Below are 21,820 nucleotides of genomic sequence, written 5' to 3'. Positions count from 1 at the left end.
CGTCCAAGGGCCTCAGAGCCCCTTTCACCTCACCTCCCCGCCTGAGATTCCGGAAGCAAGCTTTGGCCAAAGGTAAACAGAATTCCAGCCGCAAAAGGTTCAAGTTTGGTTTGCCCCTGAAGTTTGAGAGGGTTCTAAACTTGAAATAAATGACATGTAACTTTTATAGGGTGCTAATATACCATAGAAATAAGCCAGACTATCAAATATCCAGGGTTTTCAGCCAGATCTCAAAAAATTGGACCAGGGAGCCCGAGGCAAGGCCTTACCCTCCTCAAACCATCCGGGGCTTTTAAAAGCCAACATACAACAAAGAGGGTTGGTGTTTATGGTTCTGCTCCAAGGACTTCTGTGGAGCAAGCTGGTAAAATGCCATCCCTCGCACACATGCAGACTGCATCCAACCCTGCCGATTCAAAACCATGGTTCCAGGAAGTTTCTAGATTCCAGAGCTGATGTTTTGGTTTCTAAGCCACCCCTTCCAGCTGAACTTGGCAGAATGGGCTCATCCATCACTAGAGTCAACAGAACACCCTTCAAAATGTGTCAATGACATGTTAAATTCTAATTCATAAAGACTTTCTACACAATTTATGCAGTTTTACATGGGGTTTATTCAGAATAAGCACTATAGTTCATATCCAAAGTAAATGACATGCTTTTAAGATTCAGAAAAGCCTCCATTTTGCCCTGATAAAAAGAGGAAAGTTAATGACCAGGTAATAAAAATCAAAGCCAAAGCTAAAAATAGTTCAAAAATTATATAAAGGATAGCCTATGAAAATCACAGAACCACATCTGTATAATTGTAGAATAAATAGCATTATTCTTTAAGTTAACAACTATTTAGACTTAAAAAGCAACCACAAACTTATTTTCTCATATAAATTGATAGAATACCACAAATACAACTGGATGCTTTTCTATGAAGTAATAATTGATGAGGCTGAAGCAGATTTCTTAATTTCTTTTTTCATTTACTTTTTTTCCTTTTTTAATATGCTCAGTATCTACATCAAAAATATCAGGATTATGGTCATTCTAAGTGCCAACTCAGAGAGTCAGCCTGACCGTACGCATAGAATGGCCTATGTCCTCACAATCCCATTTCCTTTTAGACATCACTCTTTATTTTAAATGTATGCTAATACCAGAGAAGGGGGAGAGGCTGCAGGATTCTCACCTGCTGAATCTCTCTCTCATTAGCTAAATGTCTAGTCTCTAGACTCACAGCTACTTACCTGGGTTTCCAGGTTTTAATTTCACTTCCATCCAACTGCTTGGGGGCCGACATCTGCTAGTTTTACATCAACCCAACTTTACCAACTGCACCTTAGAGTAATAACTTGCAGACTGCCTTGGTCATTTCAGCAATAACCACATGAAGAAACCTGAGATACATCCTAGTTTTTACTGATGAAGATGTCAGTGGCTTACAATATCAATAATTCCTAATACTGGAACCCAGTGTTATTCTCAACACCTTTGTGGCAGTCTCTAAATGGCTTCCCAGGCTACAGGCACCCTCCACAGCCTCCTACTTCTCCTTATACCTGTGCCCCTGGCCACGAAGTATTGGACATTGAGGACCACATGTGGGCACTGACCTCAGGTACCCTGCTCTAGTCTTACTTAGCATGACCACTGTTTCTCTGTAACTCCGTGCAACTCTTGGAGTCTCAGTTTCCTCATCTGCAAATTGAGGGGACTGAACTAGATGATGCCCATAGTACCTGCTGTATTTAACCTTCTGGTTCAAACTGTTTCATCTGCTATCAAAACAGGAGCATTAAAGGCAAGGAATGTTTGCCCTGCTGGGGTACTCATGAGGGTGGTTTACAATAATCCAGTTCTCTTCCTTAAGGACACCTGATAGGATCACACTTCCCTTCTTCCTTTAGGTTGGGCATAGCTTTGGCCAATAACATGACTGCCATTTCCAGGTAGAAGCATTTAAATGCTAGTGTTCAAGTCCAAACTTCCTTTTCTTTGCCATCGTGACTGTTGAAGGATATTCCAAGATGAAGCCTCCAATAGCCTGAGTTCCTGAGTGACCACAGTGAGGCCCACTATCAACCCATAAGGGACAAGCAAAAAAATAAACTTCTGTTGCACTATATCACAGAGATTAGGGGGCTGTATGTTACACACAGTGTAATCCAACCCATCTTGACTGGTGAACTGTCAAACTTCTTATCAAGTGCTCTAGACCTGCCTCTAGTTGCTTATTGGACTCATACCTCTCATCAAAAGGAAATTGTTTCTTATTCTTCCATCCCATGAAAACTCTTTTCTTGAAGACCACTGGTAACTTCTGCATGTCCAGGTATCTTTAGTTAATGCAGAGATTGTACAACTAAGCCCTCCCCAACTTCTTCTGTTCCTTCTTTGAAGTAATGTTTTAACTGGTCAATATCCAATTTGTGGCTTAAAAAAAAACTACAATGGGTATTTTTGTGGCTATCACTTACTATGTGACTGAGACAAGTCCCTCCATCTCTGTCAGCTTCAGTTTCCTCTGTAAGCAGGACCATGCTACTTATCCTATTAGACTGCTGGGGGCATTAAATGAGATGATGTGGACCAAAAGTCATTTATTCTTCCACTTCTAAATGCTATGAATAACTGCTAATAATAAGAATCTATACAGATTATACAGAATCTGAAAGATACAGATAGGGCAACTTTTAATTTTTCTCTTTACTTTAGGTTAAAAACTAACATCACTTTTATTTACAATCACCCCAAATCCCACCACCTGGAGATAAACATAAACATTTTGTCATAATTTTTTCATCTCTTTCTCTATATGTTTATATGTATAATAGGTGCTATATATATAAATATACAATATAAATATCTAATTTTGTGAGAAGTCTTCAATTAATGTGCCATTAGCATTTTCTCCTTGATACTAAATAACCTTTTGGAAACACAGTTTCCTGTGTAAGTGGTGCTCTATCCAGCCCCGACTTTCCTGAAATCGATGCTTCCCTTAGGGTCTCTGAAACTCTACTCTCTGAACTGTGCTCAGATTGGGGACCTATTTCCCCTCTTTCTTTTGCAAACTATTTATCTTTATGCATCCATAACTGGGTGCTTCGCCTTTTCACTCAGTCTGGGAAGCATTTTCCGCACTCACACAGACCCTCTGGAGATGGAGTGAGGCCTGTCTCCAGGTCCCTCAGCTCTGTGCCGACACCTCTCCAACCCTTTTCTCCTTTACTCACTTGACTTCTTTCACATGCACCAAACTGCTGGTACATTTGGCTACCCTAATGCCACTATAAATTCTGTATGACCAAAAGCAAACTTATGGTCCACATACACACACCAGCCCAAACCAAGTCTCTACCACTCATCCCACCTGCCACTCTGAAACAAAGCCACTATTTTGTTCCAATGACCCAACCTTTTCTCAGTCACCCGTGTTTAAAACCTCAGAACCACATTTGGTTCTTTCCTCTCGTTCCCCCTTTACTTCCCACCCATCAGCAAATCCTATGGTTCTATTTTAGAAACACTTTTTTGATCCATCCTACCCTACTACAATTAGTTTTGCCACCCCAAGCCCAGGTTCCCTCCTCTCCCACATATGTGACAGGATTGAAAAGAATTTATATATATTTAAATTCATATGCACATATAAGAAAATTGTATGTAAATATATCATTTAAATATATGTTCATTTACACATATATGCATGCAATACATACATACATACATGCATGCATGCATGCATTCCTAGCATCTGTTTCTCCCACAACTGTAAGAGAGGGCATAGCTTTGCCTGATCAGTTTCTCCTCTACCAGAAAGTGTCTTTCAGCCAGGTCTGTTTCTAGAATTTTCTGATATGGAATTAGCAAATGGGCCACAAAGTGAACCTCTGAGCCTGGGTGCGAAGTACAGAACTTCGAAAGATAGCCTAGGATGATCTACGTAATACAAAGCAGGAGGAAGAAGCAAGGGGAGAAAGAGGAAGAAAGAGCCTGTAGACTGGGGATACAGAGAGGTTTCGTTTTGTTTTAAGGGTAGAATAAGAGAAGTAAGGAGGAGAGAGGGGGGAGGGTTGTTAGAGCTTATTCCTGGGCCATCTTCAAAGTTTTCCAAAGACACAAGTGGAAGGTTTTCTGATTTTTTTCTCATCTGTTTTAATTGTGTGTCTTTGAATGTGGCTCTTCTCAGACACTTGGCCCCACAGGTCTGCGATTCAAAGAGTTTCCACAAGAATTACTGTCATAATTTGTCTCTCCTCCATCATTGTCAAAAAATATCCCTGGCCTGGCTCCAACATCTCAAGGGACTCCTAATTACCCAAGGCAGGGGTTTTCAAACTGTGTTCCCTAAAGCACCAGGGATTCCACAAAAGCGTCTGAGGCTGATAAGTAAGTTGGTGGAGTGGAAGGAGGATGAACCAGCAAGGGGTCCACACTCAAACAGTTTTTCTACTTGTATGTGATTTTTTATATGGTGTTCCACTTAGAATTTAATTTGAAAACAGAGTTTCAAAAACTTTAAGATAGTTTAAAACACCAATAATGGCAAGCATGGACTATGAAGTCAGATTGTACAAATAATACCTGCTTCACTTCTTACTAGTTATAAGACCTTGGCAGAGTGCACATATGTGTGTACATGTGTGTGTTTTCTCGTCTAGAACAAATAGTACTTCCCATCAGTTACTTCAAGCATTAAATGAGGCAATGAATGAAAAGCTCTTAGCTCAAAGTCTAGCAAATATGAAAAGCCTAAGAACATTCTTAATGCAAGAGACACATAACATAGTGGGTACAAATGTAATTCAGGCACTGATCTACCACTCATTAACTATGTAACTCTGCAGAGTTACAAAATCTAAAACCTTTCAAGTGTTTGTTTCCTCACTTGGGAAGTGGGGGTAGTAGCAGAATTTAGCTCAAGGGGTTTTTGTGAATATAAAACAGGTCAACATATGTGATACTTGGAAAACAATGCCTGATACCTGGTGCCATACAAGTTTCAGCTGATATTATTGCAGAGCTGAAGAGATTCAATCCATTTTATGTTTATTCATTTGATTTCAAGATTTTGCTCTGCTGTCCTCACTCCCGACCACACACACAAACACCCAGACTGCCCTGCACTCGCTCCTCCACTTACCCAAATGGCCCACGGTCCTTTGAAGGCCAATCTCCACCTGGCCTCCTTCACAGGGGCAGCAGTTAAAGGCCTGAGCTTTGGAAGCAGGTGGCACACCTGAGTCAAGCTTTAGCTCCAACAGCAGGATCTCTGTGACCTTAAGCCGCGTCTTAACCCAATGCTTCCCAAACCACTACAGGTCAGAATCCCTTTGGAAGCTTTTAAACACCCTCATGCCCAGGTCATACCCCATATCAGTTTGACTGAAATGATTGAAGCTAAGGGTCAGGCCCCCATAGTGTATTAAAGATTCCTAGGTGCTTTCAATGTGCAGCCAGCTCTGGGAACCATGGACCTTCTCAGTCTCTCTCTAAGCCTGCAGATCCTCACCTATAAAATGGGGAGCAGACAGGACCTACCTACAGGATTGTCATGAACATAAACTAAGATAATACATGTAAATCATCCAGTCCTTTCTGCCAGACACCCTGGAAGTGTCCAGGGCAGGGCAATCATCATCCCTATTAGGGTCCATGGCCATGTTATCTCCACCAACTGCTATCACTTCTCACTGTCTGCATCAGACTTGCAACCACCTGCTCAAATACCACTTCACAATTCTGCACAACTATTTTATTTGTAGGCCTAGTTGCTACAGTTGGGTTGTAATCCCCTGGAGGGCAGGGACCACATCTCCATCGTCTTTGGAAGCTCCTTCAGCACCTGACATAGCACCAGCATCCACACTCAATAAATATCTGAGGAATGGGAGGAAGAGAAAAGCAAAGACGTGATTCTGAATCACCCTTCTCTGACCCACTCAGTGCAATGATGGATGAAGTGTAAGTCTAAACTTGATACTTTCCTACCCCATAAATCAGTGGTCCCCTTGCCATCCTCACCCAATGCCCTTCAAGTTCCTGCTCTTTGTTTGTCTCAAGCGCTTTCACTTTGCTATGGAGACAGGGGATCCATTACTCAGCACCTGAAAGGATGGAGGCCCTATGCTTGCTGCCAGCCCAGCATTTGTCAGGAGCACCAGGAACCTAAGAGTTTCAGGGTGGCACAATAAATACATCCTAGTGTCTGAGCTGGGGTGGAAGCAGGAAGCTTTGAGCTTGGCTCTGCAATCTACATACTCTGCCTGGGCCTGGGAGACATCCAAGCCTTGCTCCCTTCATTCCACCATCTCACTGGCAGTCTCCTACATGCTAGGCACCTAGCAACAGGCTCGATCTTAGAAACCACCTAGTTTGGCCAGGAGACTCAGAAGAAAACAATTATTTAATCACAATTATATAATTTAAAAAATTAATGGTTTAATAAGGATGTTCCATTTAAAGGCCCCAAATATGGCAAGACTGGAATTCTGATCCTATACCTAGAAAGCTAAGGTTGCCTTTTGAAATATATATATATAGATAGATGGAAAGAGAGAGAGAAAGGTATTAAACATCTAGACCATAATGATTAAAGGTTTCTTAAAGTTAGATGTTGATTTGGCCTCACCAATTAAAAAACAAAAATCCCTAAATAAATGTGTGCCATTTCTGATCCTATTAGTCATTCTATGTTGCAGATCATAAAAACTGTGTGATAAAATGCTTAGGCTACCAGAACTACACAACTGTGCTTGAGTCACTCATAACTCTGAATGCTTTAAGAATAATGCTGCCATCAAATCTACTTCTGAAGAGTCAAGTGCTTACCCTGGGCTTTGGGGAAACTGTCGGATCTGTTAAAGTCAATGGTAGAGACTTAAAACAATAAAATTAAAAAAAAAAAAACTTTAAGACTTTAAATCATAACACGTGTGTACTAAAACGTACACATACATTTGTGTTGTTTGACTAAATATTTGAAAACCAGCTTCTCTCTCAGTTATCTGCCCAGAGTCCCACTTCAAGCTCTGAGTGTCTCTCCCTGATGTGTGGTGAGGCCCTGTGCTTTCCAGGAGGCTCACTGGGCAAGAGCTGATCTTCAAATATTTTGATAAAACAATTTTTTTCTTAAATTATATGTCAGTATTAAGTCGATCTATAGTTTTGTGTTAATGACTTGGAATTTCTGAACAGATTTTAAGAACAGACTGGTTGTTTGTTCCTCATCATTTACCATCCATCCTGGTTTCCTGTTTTGGTCCATTCAGGTTTTAAGCCCTCCTGAATGCAAGAGAAGGGTAATTTTCTGTCTGCATCAGGATGCAGAACCAATGAAATCCCCAAATCTAGGTTAACAGTAAAATCCGGAAATGTGGTTTGGTCCTCTGAGAATACCTAGGACTTTGCCTGGCTCTGCCCTGGGCACAGATGAGGTCACTTTGAGACGAAAAAGTAAAGATATGTGCTTACATTCTCCCTCCTCAACAGCAGCAACTTCTCATAAGTGATGCTTTTGGTCAAATGATCTGTTAAAAATGAGGACTATTAATCTTATTTTTTCAATTACTCTTATCTGATATTTCTAGCCACCTCAGCTCCCACCTCCCCACTGCTGCCTTAGAGTGACACCTTTTGGAAAAGATTGAAACTGAAAATCCCGAGGCTGCCTTCTGCCTGGACCTCACTGTTCTCAAGATTGTGTTTGGGATTTGTTTTTTCCTACTGAAGTTTAAGCATCTAGGAGCTTTGCTTAAATAGGTCACCACTGATCCTTTGACTACAAACAAATACCCACACCAAGAGAGCTTCAGTGCTCTCGGGCGCTTTAATTTTGACTACATTTTAAAGCCCCCTTTTCCCCCCCTTTTTCTTCCCAGGCTTATTAACAAAACTTCACTGCATAAGAGATAGCTGGAGAAGAAATGAGCAAAATACATACATGTGACTTAGCATATTCCATTAAATCAAATGGAGTCAGAGTACAAATGAATAACAGTTTCTTCAAAATGCCCTTGGGCACTCTTCATTCCAGATTCGATATGGTTCAATGGAACCTCTGTGAGAAAAAGCCTGTGCGGATGTGTTTCTGTGTATGTTTGGCATAGGTACATCTTGAGCAACTGGAGGCATTCTTTAATTTATATGTCATGGTTCTGCAGCATGGTAAAGAGCTGGCTTTTCTTCCCTCCCCACCCCCCTAACCCCCCAAAAAAGAAAATGAGGCTTGGGCATTATTGAGAAGCAATAAAACAAGCGGTAAGAGCATAACTTCCAAAGTTAGATAGCTTGGGTCCTGGTCCCCTGCCACATGTTGGCTGTGTGATCTTGTAATCAAGGAAGGTCTGCAGAGAAAGTTCTTTCCCATGGGAATATTAGTTTCTGGTAGGTCATGTTCTCCAAAGAAGGGAAGAAAGCAAGATTCCAGAGAAGGGGAGAGTCTCTGGCACAATTATGGTGGCAGCTACCCTCAACCCAAATGACCCCGAGATGCCCTAAACTTCTAGGTGCTTTGGTCCGGACAGTCCCTTAGATTTATGCTGATTATGAACCTGGCTCACCAAGTAGTGGCTGCATATTGTTGACTTCAGAGCTGTTAGCAGTAATTCTGGCCACTCCACAATGGGCTTGAACATATGTCAAGTCATATGATTACCTAACAAAGTTCCTATGGGTTTAGGAAGTCCAGTGTGTTTTTTCGTTTATTTGGTTTGTTTATTTAGTTAATTAGTTACCATTTTGTTTCTGCAGTAGTCAAAATAAGTTGTGAGGCCCTAGGAAATTAGAACCTTTTGTCCGTACCACTTGACTGAATCTATTAGCAAGGTCTATTCATTCCTATTCAACAAATCAGGGCTGCAAGTCAGGGCTGTGCTCTCAGATGAGCCTACTTCCTCAGGATGCAAGGCTGGGTATCAAGGACAAGCCTTTATACGTTCAGTGAGGAAGAATTAATGGGGTCCCTTTACTCTATTGCTCCTGGCTTGGGCTCTGCAGGACATACCTATTGATGATGATATATTCAATTAGCCTAAAAGAATCCAAGGCCCTTCCTGATCACCTTGGGATTCTTGAATAATGTTTCTGTGCACCTTAAGCAAAAGGTAGTTTTTTCCACTGTGTCACCTCTGCTCCTTGAGTATATAGAGTCTCATGCATACTTGCTTCCTCCCCTCCTGCATAGCACCTTCTCAATCATATGACATGCATTAGTTTCCTAGCTGCTAAAACAAATACCATACAATGGATTGGCTTAAACAATAATAATTTATTGGTTTATGGTTTTGGTGCTAGGAGAAATCCAAAATCAAGGTGCCAGCAGGACAATGCTTTATCCATGAGGTTCTGGTATTCTGGGGCTAGCTGTTGGTAATCCTTGGTTCTTGGCTTTTCTGTGACATAGCAATCAACACACATGACTGCATCTTCTCCTTTTTCTTCCCAGTTCTGTTGACTTCCAGCTTCTGGCTGCTTTCTGTGGCTTCTCTCTCTCTCTGTGACCTTCTCTATAAGGCTTCCAGGAATAGGATTAAGACTCATCCTGATTTAGTTGGGCCATATTTTAAATGAAGTAACATCATCGAAAGGTCTTTTTTACAGTGGGAATGAATAAGATTACGAACATATTTTTCTAGTGTTCACAACTACAAACCACCACGGTAGATGCTCAATAAATAATTTTGGAGGAAAGAGGGAGGGCACGAAAGAAGATGAGGAGCTATTGTGACAAAATGGCAATTATTATTTCTTATTAAAATAATATGGCTTCCCATATTTTGGTTGAGCTCCACTTTTACCCAAAGAAGCTGCCTGCTTAACTGATAAGATAATTGAAGCTCAGAAACGTTAAGGGATTTACCCAAGGAAAGCAGGTGGCACACTCTTTACCAGTATGTGAGTCTGATTGCTGAGTAAAATATAATGGAAGAATTGCTGGAAGGGGCTACCCTAAAAGGGCCAGAGAGGAAGGCCAGGGCCATAAGCCCCTCGAGAACAAAGAAAGGCATAGGCAAGAACACAACATCTGACATCCAGCACTCACAAGTGCATGGATGATCATAAATTGGTGAATGAACTGATTGGGTCCTTTTACATCACTGGAGTTGAATTTACATTATGTGCCTTTACCCCAGCACTGTTCCAAAATGCCTTGGTTGGCTTTTGTATTCATTTTCTATTACCGTGTAACAAATTGCCGCAAACTTGGCAGCTTAAAACAACATTCATTTATTATCCCAAAGCTCTGCAAACTGGAAATTGGACATGCCATGACTGGGTTCTCCATACAATATATTAGAAGGCCAAAAGCAAGGTTCTGGCAGATTGCATTCCCATCTTGGCCTCAGAGTTGTGCTCCCAGCTCACATGGTTGTAGTAGAATTTGGTTCATGGCAGCTGAGGGTCTGAGTCCCCAATCCACGTTGGTTATCAGCCGGTGACCAATCAGCTCCTAAAGGCTGCCTGCATTCCTTATCACATGGCCTCTTCAATCTTCCAGTCCAGCAATGGAGAATCTTCCTCAAGTTCAATTCCTTTCATGCTTTGAATGTCTTTCTTCAGGAAGGGCCAGGTCCCTCTAAAGGGTTCACTTAATGAGGTCAGGCCCAACAAGGGAAATTTCCCTTTCATAAAGTCATCTTGTCATATAATAAGAATAATCACACAAATATTTTTTACAAAGATGCAAAAGCAATTTAATGGAGAAAAAACAGCCTTTTCAACAAGCGGTAGTGAAGCAGTAGAACATTTACAGGGAAAACAAAGAGCAAAAAACAAAATACCTTGACCTAAACCTTACTTTAACCTTATATACAAATTAACTCAACGTGGACATGGACTAAAACGTAAAACCTTTTAGAAATAAAATAGAAGAAAAACTGCAATCGAAAGCTAGGCAATGAGTTCTTAAACTAAATATCCAAAGTACAGTTGATAAAAGGAAAGATTAGTAAATTATACCTCATCAAAAACGTAAGTGCTTGCTCTGTGAAAGACCCAGTTAAAAGGATGAAAAGGCAAGGTACAGATTAGGAGAAAATATTTCCAAATCACATATCCAACAGAGGACCAGTATCTAGAATATATAGATAACTCTCTAAACCAACAGTAAAAAAAATACAAACAAAAAAAAAAACAGTGGGCAAAAGACATGAAAAGAGATTTCACCAAAGAGGATATACAGATGGCAAATAAGCACAAAAAGAGATGATCGGCATTACTCGCCATTAGGGAAATGCAAATTTAAACCATAATGAGATATCAGAGCACACCAATCAGAACAAACAAAAGAAAAAAATAGTGATAACACCAAATGCCAGCAAGAATGCAGAGCAATGGAACATTCACACATTAGTGGTGGGACTATAAAATGGTACAGCCATTTTGGAAAATGATGTGACAGTTTCTCATAAACTAAGCATGCAAAGGGAGAGAATTTTCTTGTGATAAGCGCCTTCTGTTTCCAAGGATAATTATGTACCCAGGTACAGTGGGCATTCAAATCAATGGCTTGAGAAAGGCTGGATCTAATCTTGAAATACATTGAATCAGGATGTAAAATTGACTTCCTTAAGAGTGAAGTGGTAAAAATGTCTGCTTTTTATAAAACAAACCAACCATGAATATGCGCACGCAATAAAACTTTTTTAAGTGCCATGTTCAACAACAGCTACTGAGGCATAGAATGCTAACCTATAAAGGCCATTGGCAGGTACTGGCTTCCTTATAATTAGAATCCAGGTAACTAAAAAAATCACAGTAAAACTTCGTTATCCTCAGACTAAATACATCCTCTAGAGTGCTGGCTTGCTTAGCTAACTTCAGGGAGAGAAAAGCAAAAACCAGACATGAAGTGCCAGAATGAAATCTTCTGCTTCAATTTCTCCTTCATTTAAAACATTTTATAGGGGCTTATGTCGACCCCAGTATTTCAGGAGAAGGAAATCCTCCCAAATGTGTCCCTGAGGCATAGCATCCCCCACAGCGAGTTGGCTCCCTCATCTCAGAATGATTACTGCTGCATGGAAAAAAAAAACAATTCTTAATTGGTTAACTTTGGGAAAGTCACTTCATAAAGAGATGATTCAGAACAAAGACGCCCACCCAAATAGTCTGTTCTCCCCATGTCCAAAAGGGATGGGCTGTGATTATGAGAGATGCAACGTAAGCAAGGCTGACAGACCCAACTAGCTTCGATTCGAAGCTGAACTTAGGGGGTTTTATCCGCTTTCTTTCCATCTCCAAATGGAATAAATATCCAAAGATTACAACAGCAGATCTGCTGAACTCTGCCTCTTCCAATCTTAACACGGGGGTGCTCAGCATCCCCTTTGCACTCCAGGACACAGGGCTTTTCCTTATGTCACCAGCTGAACTAATGTGAGTAGGGTTATGACATTGGACTCCGAGGGCCAGTTGCTGTCCCTCTCACCTGGCTCCACACCAGATGCTGCCCCAGCCCTGTCATGGGTTGGGAATTGGCCCCAAGACAGACTGGAAGAGAGTGGGTGGATGGCAAGGGTCAACCCCAGCCCATGCCTATAAAAAACAAGTATACATCCTGCTCAGTGTACCTGTTCATGCTTAAATGCTGCAACTTTTGTTTCTCCTGATTATCGTGATATATAGGAACATCTACTGTTAATCTGGGCAGAAACGAAAACTACTTAAATCTTAATATGTGGCACTTTTGTTTTCAAAAGTCCACGGATGTCTATAGTTTCCTTTTAGATGAAAGATTTTCTGTCAGATTATGCAATTTATATTCACATTAAACACCAGACTTCACCAAATCCTTGTATCATGCTTTGGAATTAAGTTGATGTCTATACTTCCCCAAATAAATTTCCTGCAATTTATTCCTTTATACTTTCAATGTGTGATTTTTTTCCCCTACTACCTCTTCTTATATTAAAAACAATTCACAATTTCCTTAATAATATGAGATTATGGTCTAGTTTCATACAGGGTGATTGAACATAACCCTGAGTCAACTATAACCCTGCTATTAAATAGTCTCAAAACAAATAAAAGGGAAAACATTAGATTCCTTGCTTGGATGCCAGATATTCACTCAAGACTCTAATGCTTCAGCTAGGCCTTTTCCTCTCTTTCTACAGCTTCTCAAAACTGTAAATCACTTTGTTTGAAAATATTTCCTATCCTTTTTCTGCAGGAATTTATGCCACCATAACTAGCTATAACAAAAATCGTGATAGCCAGACTCTAGCAGCTGAAATAGCCGTGATATTTAAAATAACTAACAACCATGCATATATCAAAATGAATGCCCCATTTTGATGGGTCATACTCTGTAACCTTCAAGGCGCCTCTATCTGGGCAACAGTTCCTTTTGGACTAAAAACAATTAGGCTGTGTGATTTGGTGCTGAATCCCTTCAGATAAACTGTGAGCACACAGCCAGGCTACTCTTGCACTGGCATTAAGGCAGGGCTGTCAGGCCCACTTCTCTGGTTAATGTCAATAGCACTATGTATAAAAGGTGACTCCAGTGTGTACAAATGTTGCTCTAAAGAGAAGTCATGCCTAGACTCACACACACATCTACTCTTTCTTCTACTAGGTCAACGGCAGGAACAGAGGGCAAACCGAGAGGGGTCTTGCCAACTGCAGAGTCTTACTCATCTGTTAGGTTACATTAGCCACAGGGACTTCCCTTGCTGAGATTAATCCATAATCCTGCTTTGTGTTTAAAATATTCAAGTTCTAAAAGCCTTGCCTATGAAATAGCCTCAGAGGCGACGGGGAAATGTTCTCGTGTACAGTAACAAATTAAGTGCCAACACAAGTGAGCGCTCTAAAGAAAAGAACTGTGCAGCGTAGGTGGCACAAAATTTTCATCGTTATCCAAAATCATTTAAGTTCTAAAAATAGATACTAAAAACATATTTTAATGACTAGAGTACCTGCATGTTTTTAAAAAAATGTTGAAACCCTCTATGGTTTTTTGATTGCTGCACGAGTTAAGCGAAATAAAGATGCCCCCTGATCGAAAACACAGCTGAGGTTCTGAAGAAATATAATATTCGCTGATGTGACTTCCAAACTAAATTTCATCTGAATACCAAACAGAAAGAAAGCTCTCATCTTAATTCCAAACAATCCTATTTTTATTACATCAAAATTGTTTCTTTCCTTGCCAACCTCATTTTACCCCTTTTTGCTAAAAGAAGTTAATGCCCAGAAAGCTTCCTTTTACAACTCTAGCAGATTCAACCAAAAATAAAAAAAAAAAAAACATAGGATTTCCCAATGCTGTAGAAACCATCATGGACATCTTCTAATCTGGATAATTCTAATAGAGCATAACTCACTTCATTCTAGGGTGCAGAAAGAGACTGTGTGGGAACACATCTCTGAACTGGATGGCCACATAACTCTGAACAGCCCATGGCCCCTCAGGTGTGGATAGAGACAGCTGGCCCAGTGGCCTCTCCTGCATCCATTTAGAGAGACATGACCTGACTGTTAATCCAAGTTCCTGTTTCAACTTGCTGTGTTTAGAGTCTTTCGGCTAAGATTTTACCTACAATGTTCCGGTACATTTTAAAAGGCGAAGTGAGTATGAAAAAAGCATTTTCTACCCAGATGCAACCCCTCTAACAAAAGTGACAAAGCACCAAGTTTTTCAATTCACAAAGCTTACAGTTTGGAGCTGTGTTTGTGTGTGTGTGTGTGTGTGTGTGTGTGTACCTGTATTTTACTTAACACTTTCTTTATATGCATACTCGGCCCATTTCTCTTATTAGACCTTTTTACTCTCCTACGGGCTCCCACCACATGCCCCCAGCATACCCTCTTATCCTCAGTGATAAATAACCCTGGGGGTGACTTACAATTTCCATTTTTTGACCTATGGGTGAAGAGAGCAAAAACACTACAATTGAGCAGACAGGAATTTTCACACCAAAAGCACCAACTCTCAAATCGAAATTTAATGTAAAAGAGGCAATACAGTTTCTAGTGCCTTGCAAATGAAACTTCAGCTTTCCCATGGCCAGGCATTACCCAGCTCCAGCCTACCTTCTCAGTAGCATCTCAGGTCACCCAGGTGCTTTTAAGGCCCCCTCCTGCACCTTGTAGCATCTGCTCTTTCTCCTTTACCGCACCATGTTTCCAAACACACCCTCTCCCAACATCTCAAATAGCAGGCATCTTCTCATCCATCGAGTCTCAGCATAAACGTCAGATTTCCAAAAGTTCCCTTAGATGAGGTAGTCCCTGTCTCCCACCTGCCCCTAGTATTCTTCATGTCAGCTCCAAGTTTTTTTTCCTTCAGACCATTTATCACAATCTTTTAAGTATTTTACTTAACACTTTCTTTATATGCATGCTCTGCCTATTTCTTTTACTAAATCTTTTTACTCCTCCTCTAACTTACTCATCCTACTATCTGCAATAGCAACCTGGCACATGGCAAGCACTTAGTAAACACTAATCTAATTAATAATTAGAATTAGCAAAAATAATAATGATGGCTGATGTCTAACCAATGGTTCTCACAGTATGGCTCCAGTCAGCAGCAGCACAGCCTGGGAACTCATTGGAAATGCACATTCTAGCACACTCCCCACCATCATGTCTCCACTCTCTTCTAACATCCCTTCAGATGGATTCTGATGCTGATGCTTGCTCAAGTTTAAGAACTGTTTGCTTCTATGATATAGCCCAGTTTTCAAAGACCATTTAAGGATGTCAGCAGGTAGAGATTGCCTCCATTTGGGAAAGTAAAAACCTGTTCTTTCAGAGCATTTATCTTCGCAAGCAAGAGGATTGTGATTATTCAGCCCAGAAAAGACTCCAAATATATAAGTACTTCTGTGACTGGGGGTAAGGTCAGCGAATGGAAAACAATTTCTGTAAAGGATCCATGGCTTATTTCTGTTTAAGTGCATGGCATGATCGGGTGGCATGCAAGAATATTAAGGCCAAATCAGGACCAGATAAGAACACAGACCTTGCCTTGCCAATGTCTACCACCGGGTGCCACTCAGAAAGTTTGCATGGAAGAACAAATGTCAGAAACAGGTGTCATGTTGCCTTCATCAGTGGGGAAAAACAGACAAGATGGCTAAACATAGTATCAATAATGGGCTAATAACCTTTACATGAGGAATGCAGTCCAAAAGCATAAGCTCCATGGTAGGCAGAAAACAACACAGGACTCAGAGTCAAGGAAGACCAGCATTCAAATGCTGGCTCTGCCACTTGCCAACTGTGTTTCTCTGGCACAGGTACCTGGCCTCACTGAGGACAGCTCTCTCCACTCTAAATGGGAACAATACAGCCTACCCTATAGGGCTGAGGCAGGGATTGAAGGAGATTTCAGGGTCAAATGTCTAGCACAGCATTATGCAGGTAGTAAGCGCTCAAGAAACAGTAACGACCAGTTTTATCATTATCACTTAATTATTCAACTGGGTGAAGCGGATCAGAGGAGCGTGCCTCTGATGTGGTATGTATTCTATACATGTTTAAAGTAAGGGAGGTTAGAGAATTACATTCCCGGCTGTAACAGTTTGAAGTTGTTATGCATCTTGGAAAGGCCGTGTTCTTTTAATCCATTCCTGCGGGTACATATCTATTGTGCCTGGGAACATCTGATTAGGTTATTTCAACTGTGATGTGACTTGCCTCATTCAGGGTGGGTCTTAATCCCCTTACTGGAGACCTTTATAAGAGGATAAAACAGATACAGAAGCAAAGAGTTGGAATTCAAAGAAGCAAGCAGAAAAAGACACAGATGCTGAGAAAGGAAGCAACAGATGGAGGAGCCGAAAGCTGAAGCAATGAGAGCCAGGACAGAAGGACCAGCAGATATCGTCATGTGCTTGGCAATGTGGCAGAGAAGACCTGATTGCGAGCAGCCTTTCTTCAGAGAAGGTATCATCCTATTAATTTTCCTGTGAAATCTGATTTTTAAACAGTGTCTCAATTTTTTAAAAAGCACCTATATGAATGTAATAAAACAGATCTGCAGACCACATCTGACTCATTGGCTACCAGTTCTGACTTCCAGTTTTAAAGGATGGGTAAAATTTTGCCAGGTGGGGATGGTAGGACCAGGGAGGTAGGAAAGGCAAAGGAGTATTTAGAAAATAGACCATTGTTCCAGGGCACAGAAAGGCAAAAGTTAAGGAAAGGAAGAGAGTCTGGCAACAATGAGCAGTTGGAGAAGGCTTCCAGGAAAAGGCAGGGCTGGGCTGGGAGATAGAGATCTGGGAATGCTGACATGGAGAAGAAAGTACTTGGAAATGCTGGAAGAACAGCAAGCCAACCAGGCCACTCTCTCTCCCAATCCGGCCCTCAATGTTCCTTTCTTCAAAATAAGCCCACTAACAAGATGACCACTAAACTCCAGGCTTGAAAGGTATCAGAAGTGGGGCCTCCCCTGATGTCTGGGCAGACTCTAGCCCACCACCAAGAGATGCCACAGCTCTTCCTCTACCACACATAGTTTCTAGACTCTGGGGAATGTAGCGCTAGTTCCCCCAATTTATCTACAGAAGCAGAAAACATGAATTTTACTGTAAAATCTGATTTTTAAATTTAGAAGAAGAAAACTCTATGTGATCTCAACAAAACGCATGGATGGAGTCGTCTGGCCACCCCAAGGACCACCTTCAGCAGACCTGGAGGAGATGCTGGAGGCCTTAAGCATAGACTGCATCCTGAACAAAGCAGCACCTCACATAAAAGCACCATCACCTTCACTGAACACCCATTTGGGGCCAGATTCTGGTCTATTTACTAGACAGAAGTTCCATATCAAATGAGGCAGACCTTACTATTACTTCCATGTGGCAGACCAGGTGCAGAGAGGTTAAACAAGCCCCAAATCAGAAAACCAGAAAATGGCAGAACCAGTCGTCAGGCCAGGGTGTCTGATGGCAGCTCCCACAAACTTAGTGACCCTGTCATACTGCCTCCTATACGCATCTTTCAAATCTGTGTTTTGGTTCTGTGTCTCCTTTCACAATGAAGCCTAAAATTATGTGGCAGGATAGCTGTCTGGAAAAATTTCTAGGGTACCCTTTTCTGCTCCAGCGGGTGGTCTCAGGCAACTTGCACTTCTCTTGTCATAGAGGAGAGCTGAAAGGGCTTTGTTTCAAAAAGCCTGGGTTCTTTGAATACTTTTATGTTGAATAAATGGCATGAATGTAAGACTGTTTAAAAAATATTAAGGTCTGTGTCTATATGTAGACACATAAATATTTGTTTCTTTCCCTGCTTGAAATGAAGAGCAAAACAAATATTCTAGGGATTTTCCTAAGATTAACATCAATACTCAATGTCTAATTAGCTAATGAGTATTAATATTCATTAGCACTTACATGGCATTTGCCCTGTGCCAGGCAGTGATCTTAACCATGTGAGTATGAACAACTGCATATAACTCCACTTTATTTCTCACAATGCCCTTTTGAATTATCATTCCCATTTTAGAGATGGGGAAACAGAAGCACAGAGAGGGTAAGTCACTTGTCCCTGGTCACACAGGTAGGAAACGACAGAGCTAGGTTTTAAACCTAGGCTGTCTGGCTCCAGTATCTGAGATGGTCTCTAGCTACTTTACTTCAAAGGATCTGTTTAAGGAATTCAAGTAGAACATGTAGAATGTTTAAAGCGCCCCATAAATGCATTCAACAATTCAGCAATACTTACTATGGCACCGTGCCAGGTCTGAAGGACTCAGTCCCTGCACTCATGGTGCTCATAATCTAGCAAGGAACTTGTTCCTAAATTCTTCCTTTCCTCCCTCCCGAGAAAAGTCTCCTACATGAACAGATTTCGTGATCACAACTGTCTAAAAGGTCACATGCACATAGCCCAGTGATGTAGCTCTGAGCTTAACATACAACATCAGGGGTCTAAAAGAAAACTGTATTTTCAACTTTAGAAAAGCAATCCATAATTATTGATCTTACAACTCAAAGATAGCTGGACATGGTCCAACTGAAAACAAACTCAAATTGCCAAGACACATACAGCATGGAAATCTAGAAATTGAAAGATAAGGTTTGCAACTATTAAGAGATTTTTTTCTTGCTTTCATAGTCTACGAGCAGAGTGCAGTTCATAAACATCCTGGGCTTGGAGGCCTGTCTAAATGTCATATTCTTGTAAGGGAGAGAGCATTGACTTCATCACGGACCAGGCCTGCTGATGGCAGACTAAGACTGGAATGTGCAGATAATTATCTCTAAGGCCACTCAACGGCTACATGTCTCCTGTAATATCATCTTTATGATCAAGCCAAGACATTCCAGTCTGAATCAAGGTTTATTTATGAAAGGATTTAACACTTTTAGATCCCATATTGCTTGGAGGACCATCAATTTCCATTCCCAAACATCCAATTTCTCCAATTTCACAGAGCATGAAGGGGATTTCAGGTTTCCATATTGGGGGGGGGGGGGGGGAGATTGCAGCACATTAAGATTCCTTTTTTGTTTGTTTGTTTTCAATGAGACAAATTTCTTTCCTAATGTTTCTGCAAAATAAAATCACCACAAGGGACTGAGATTAGAAAATACCATAAGTCATAATGCCACTTTCTGTAGATAAATATATATGAATTTTCAGGTAAGTCTAACTGGTATTATAGGGGAATCCCCTTGTTTCCCTTAATCTGGAAAGGTCAAAGGTTCAGTCTTATTGCAGGTGTTCTCTATAGGCCACAGACAAGGGAAAGGACACAGGGTTTAAAGGGACACACAGATATCTGTAGAAAGCAATGGAGTCTATATCAACCCCCACATGTTGGAGTGATTTACTGGAGGGAACCAGTTAATCTGGAAGTTTATACAAGGTCCTTCACTGGCAGTGTTAAGGACTGATCACACAGCTTTCTGAAGAGTTGGCTTAAATGGAGCCAGTAGAGTAGGGCTGACCCAGCACAAGGTGTGCCGTGAAAGCTGATAGTACCCAATGGTAAGGAGAGAGAAGAAAGAAGAAAATGCAGAGGTGCGGTCCCAGAGACCAGGCATATCAACCCAGCAATGTCACTTGATGATTGCTGGTGCTAATAACAAAGATAATGATGACCATGAAGGATACCAGCAGATATTTAATCAATGTATTAATTTAACGTAACTTTTTTTTTTTGGGGGGGGGGGGGAACATGGGCAGGCACTGGGAATCGAACCTGGGTCTCTGGCATGGCAGGTGAGAACTCTGCCTGTGAGCCACCATGGCCTGCCCAGTGTATTCATTTAAAAGGAATACTGCGGGAGAAGATGGCGGCTTAGTAAGACGCTCGGGTCTTAGTTCCTCCTCCAGAACAGCAACTAAAGAAACAGAAACAATACGAAACAGCTCCCGGAGCCACGACAGAGACCAAAAAGACAGCGTACCCCATTCTGGAACGGCTGAACGGGCAGGGAGAATCTGCTGCGGTGAGATACCTGAGGGGCGCGCGTTTTCCCGGCCGGGGCGGCTGGCGACTGGGGTCCCCTCCACGCACGTGGCTCCCCAGTCTGACTGGGAACATTGGATAGCGGGGCCCTCCTGCCACGCTTGGCGTCTCGGGCCAGCTGGGCAATTTGGACCGGCACTCCCCCAAGCCGCGGCGGCCAGCGACCCCCCCCTCCACGCGCGGTTTCCTGGACCGACTGCGAGATTCGGATTGGCAAGTTAAAGGAGCCACAGCATCTTTTACTGGTGGGACCCGCAGACAGACGAGAGCCACGAGCGCCACCTACTGGGCAGGAAAAGAAAAACAGACCCCAGAGATTTCACAGAAAAACCTTTCAACCAGCTGGGTCCCACACCCAGGGAAATCTGATCAAATGCCCAGACACCAGCAGAAAATAATGGATGATGCTCGGAAAATTGAAGATATGGCCCAGTCAAAGGAACAAACCAATAGTTCAAATGAGATACAAGAGCTGAGACAACTAATGCTGAATATACGAACAGAAATGGAAAAACTCTTCAAACACCAAATCAATAAATTGAGGGAGGACATGAAGAAGATATGGGCTGAACAAAAAGAAGAAATACAAAATCTGAAAAAACAAATCACAGAACTTACGGGAGTGAAGGACAAAGAAGAAAAAATGGAAAAAACAATGGATACCTACAATGGTAGATGTAAAGAGACAGAAGCTACAATTAGTGAACTGGAGGATGGAACATCTGAATTCCAAAAGGAAACAGAAACTATAGGGAAAAGAATGGAAAAACTTGAGCAGGGGATCAGGGAACTGAATGACAATATGAAGCGCACAAATATACGTGTTGTGGGTGTCCCAGAAGGAGAAGAGAAGGGAAAAGGAGGAGAAAAACTAAAGGAAGAAATTATCACTGAAAATTTCCCAACTCTTATGAAAGACCTAAATTTACAGATCCAAGAAGTGCAGCGCACCCCAAAGAGAATAGACCCAAATAGGCGTTCTCCAAGACACTTACTAGTTAGAATGTCAGAGGTCAAAGAGAAAGAGAGGATCTTGAAAGCAGCAAGAGAAAAACAATCCATCACATACAAGGGAAACCCAATAAGACTATGTGTAGATTTCTCAGCAGAAACCATGAAAGCTAGAAGACAGTGGGATGATATATTTAAATTACTAAAAAAGAAAAACTGCCAACCAAGACTTCTATATCCAGGAAAATTGTCCTTCAAAAATGAAGGAGAAATTAAAACATTTATAGATAAAAAGTCACTGAGAGAATTTGTGACCAAGAGACCATCTCTGCAAGAAATACTAAAGGGAGCACTAGAGTCAGATACGAAAAGACAGAAGAGAGAGGTATGGAGTAAAGTGTAGAAAGAAGGAAAATCAGATATGATATATATAAT

At 41.4% G+C, this 21,820-nt stretch overlaps 1 protein-coding gene across 1 annotated transcript in view; it reads right to left on the bottom strand.

Moving 5' to 3' along the window:
- The window catches only part of ERC2 (ELKS/RAB6-interacting/CAST family member 2), an 865,607-nt gene that overhangs the window by 210,924 nt on the left and 632,863 nt on the right, over nt 1-21,820 (bottom strand). The gene's annotated exons all lie outside the window — the stretch shown is intronic.

Source organism: Tamandua tetradactyla, chromosome 15 (genome assembly GCF_023851605.1).
Source record: "Tamandua tetradactyla isolate mTamTet1 chromosome 15, mTamTet1.pri, whole genome shotgun sequence".
NCBI classification, from domain to species: Eukaryota; Metazoa; Chordata; class Mammalia; order Pilosa; family Myrmecophagidae; genus Tamandua; species Tamandua tetradactyla.
Note: the sequence above shows the minus strand (reverse complement) of the source record. Positions and strands in the feature narration are given on the sequence as shown.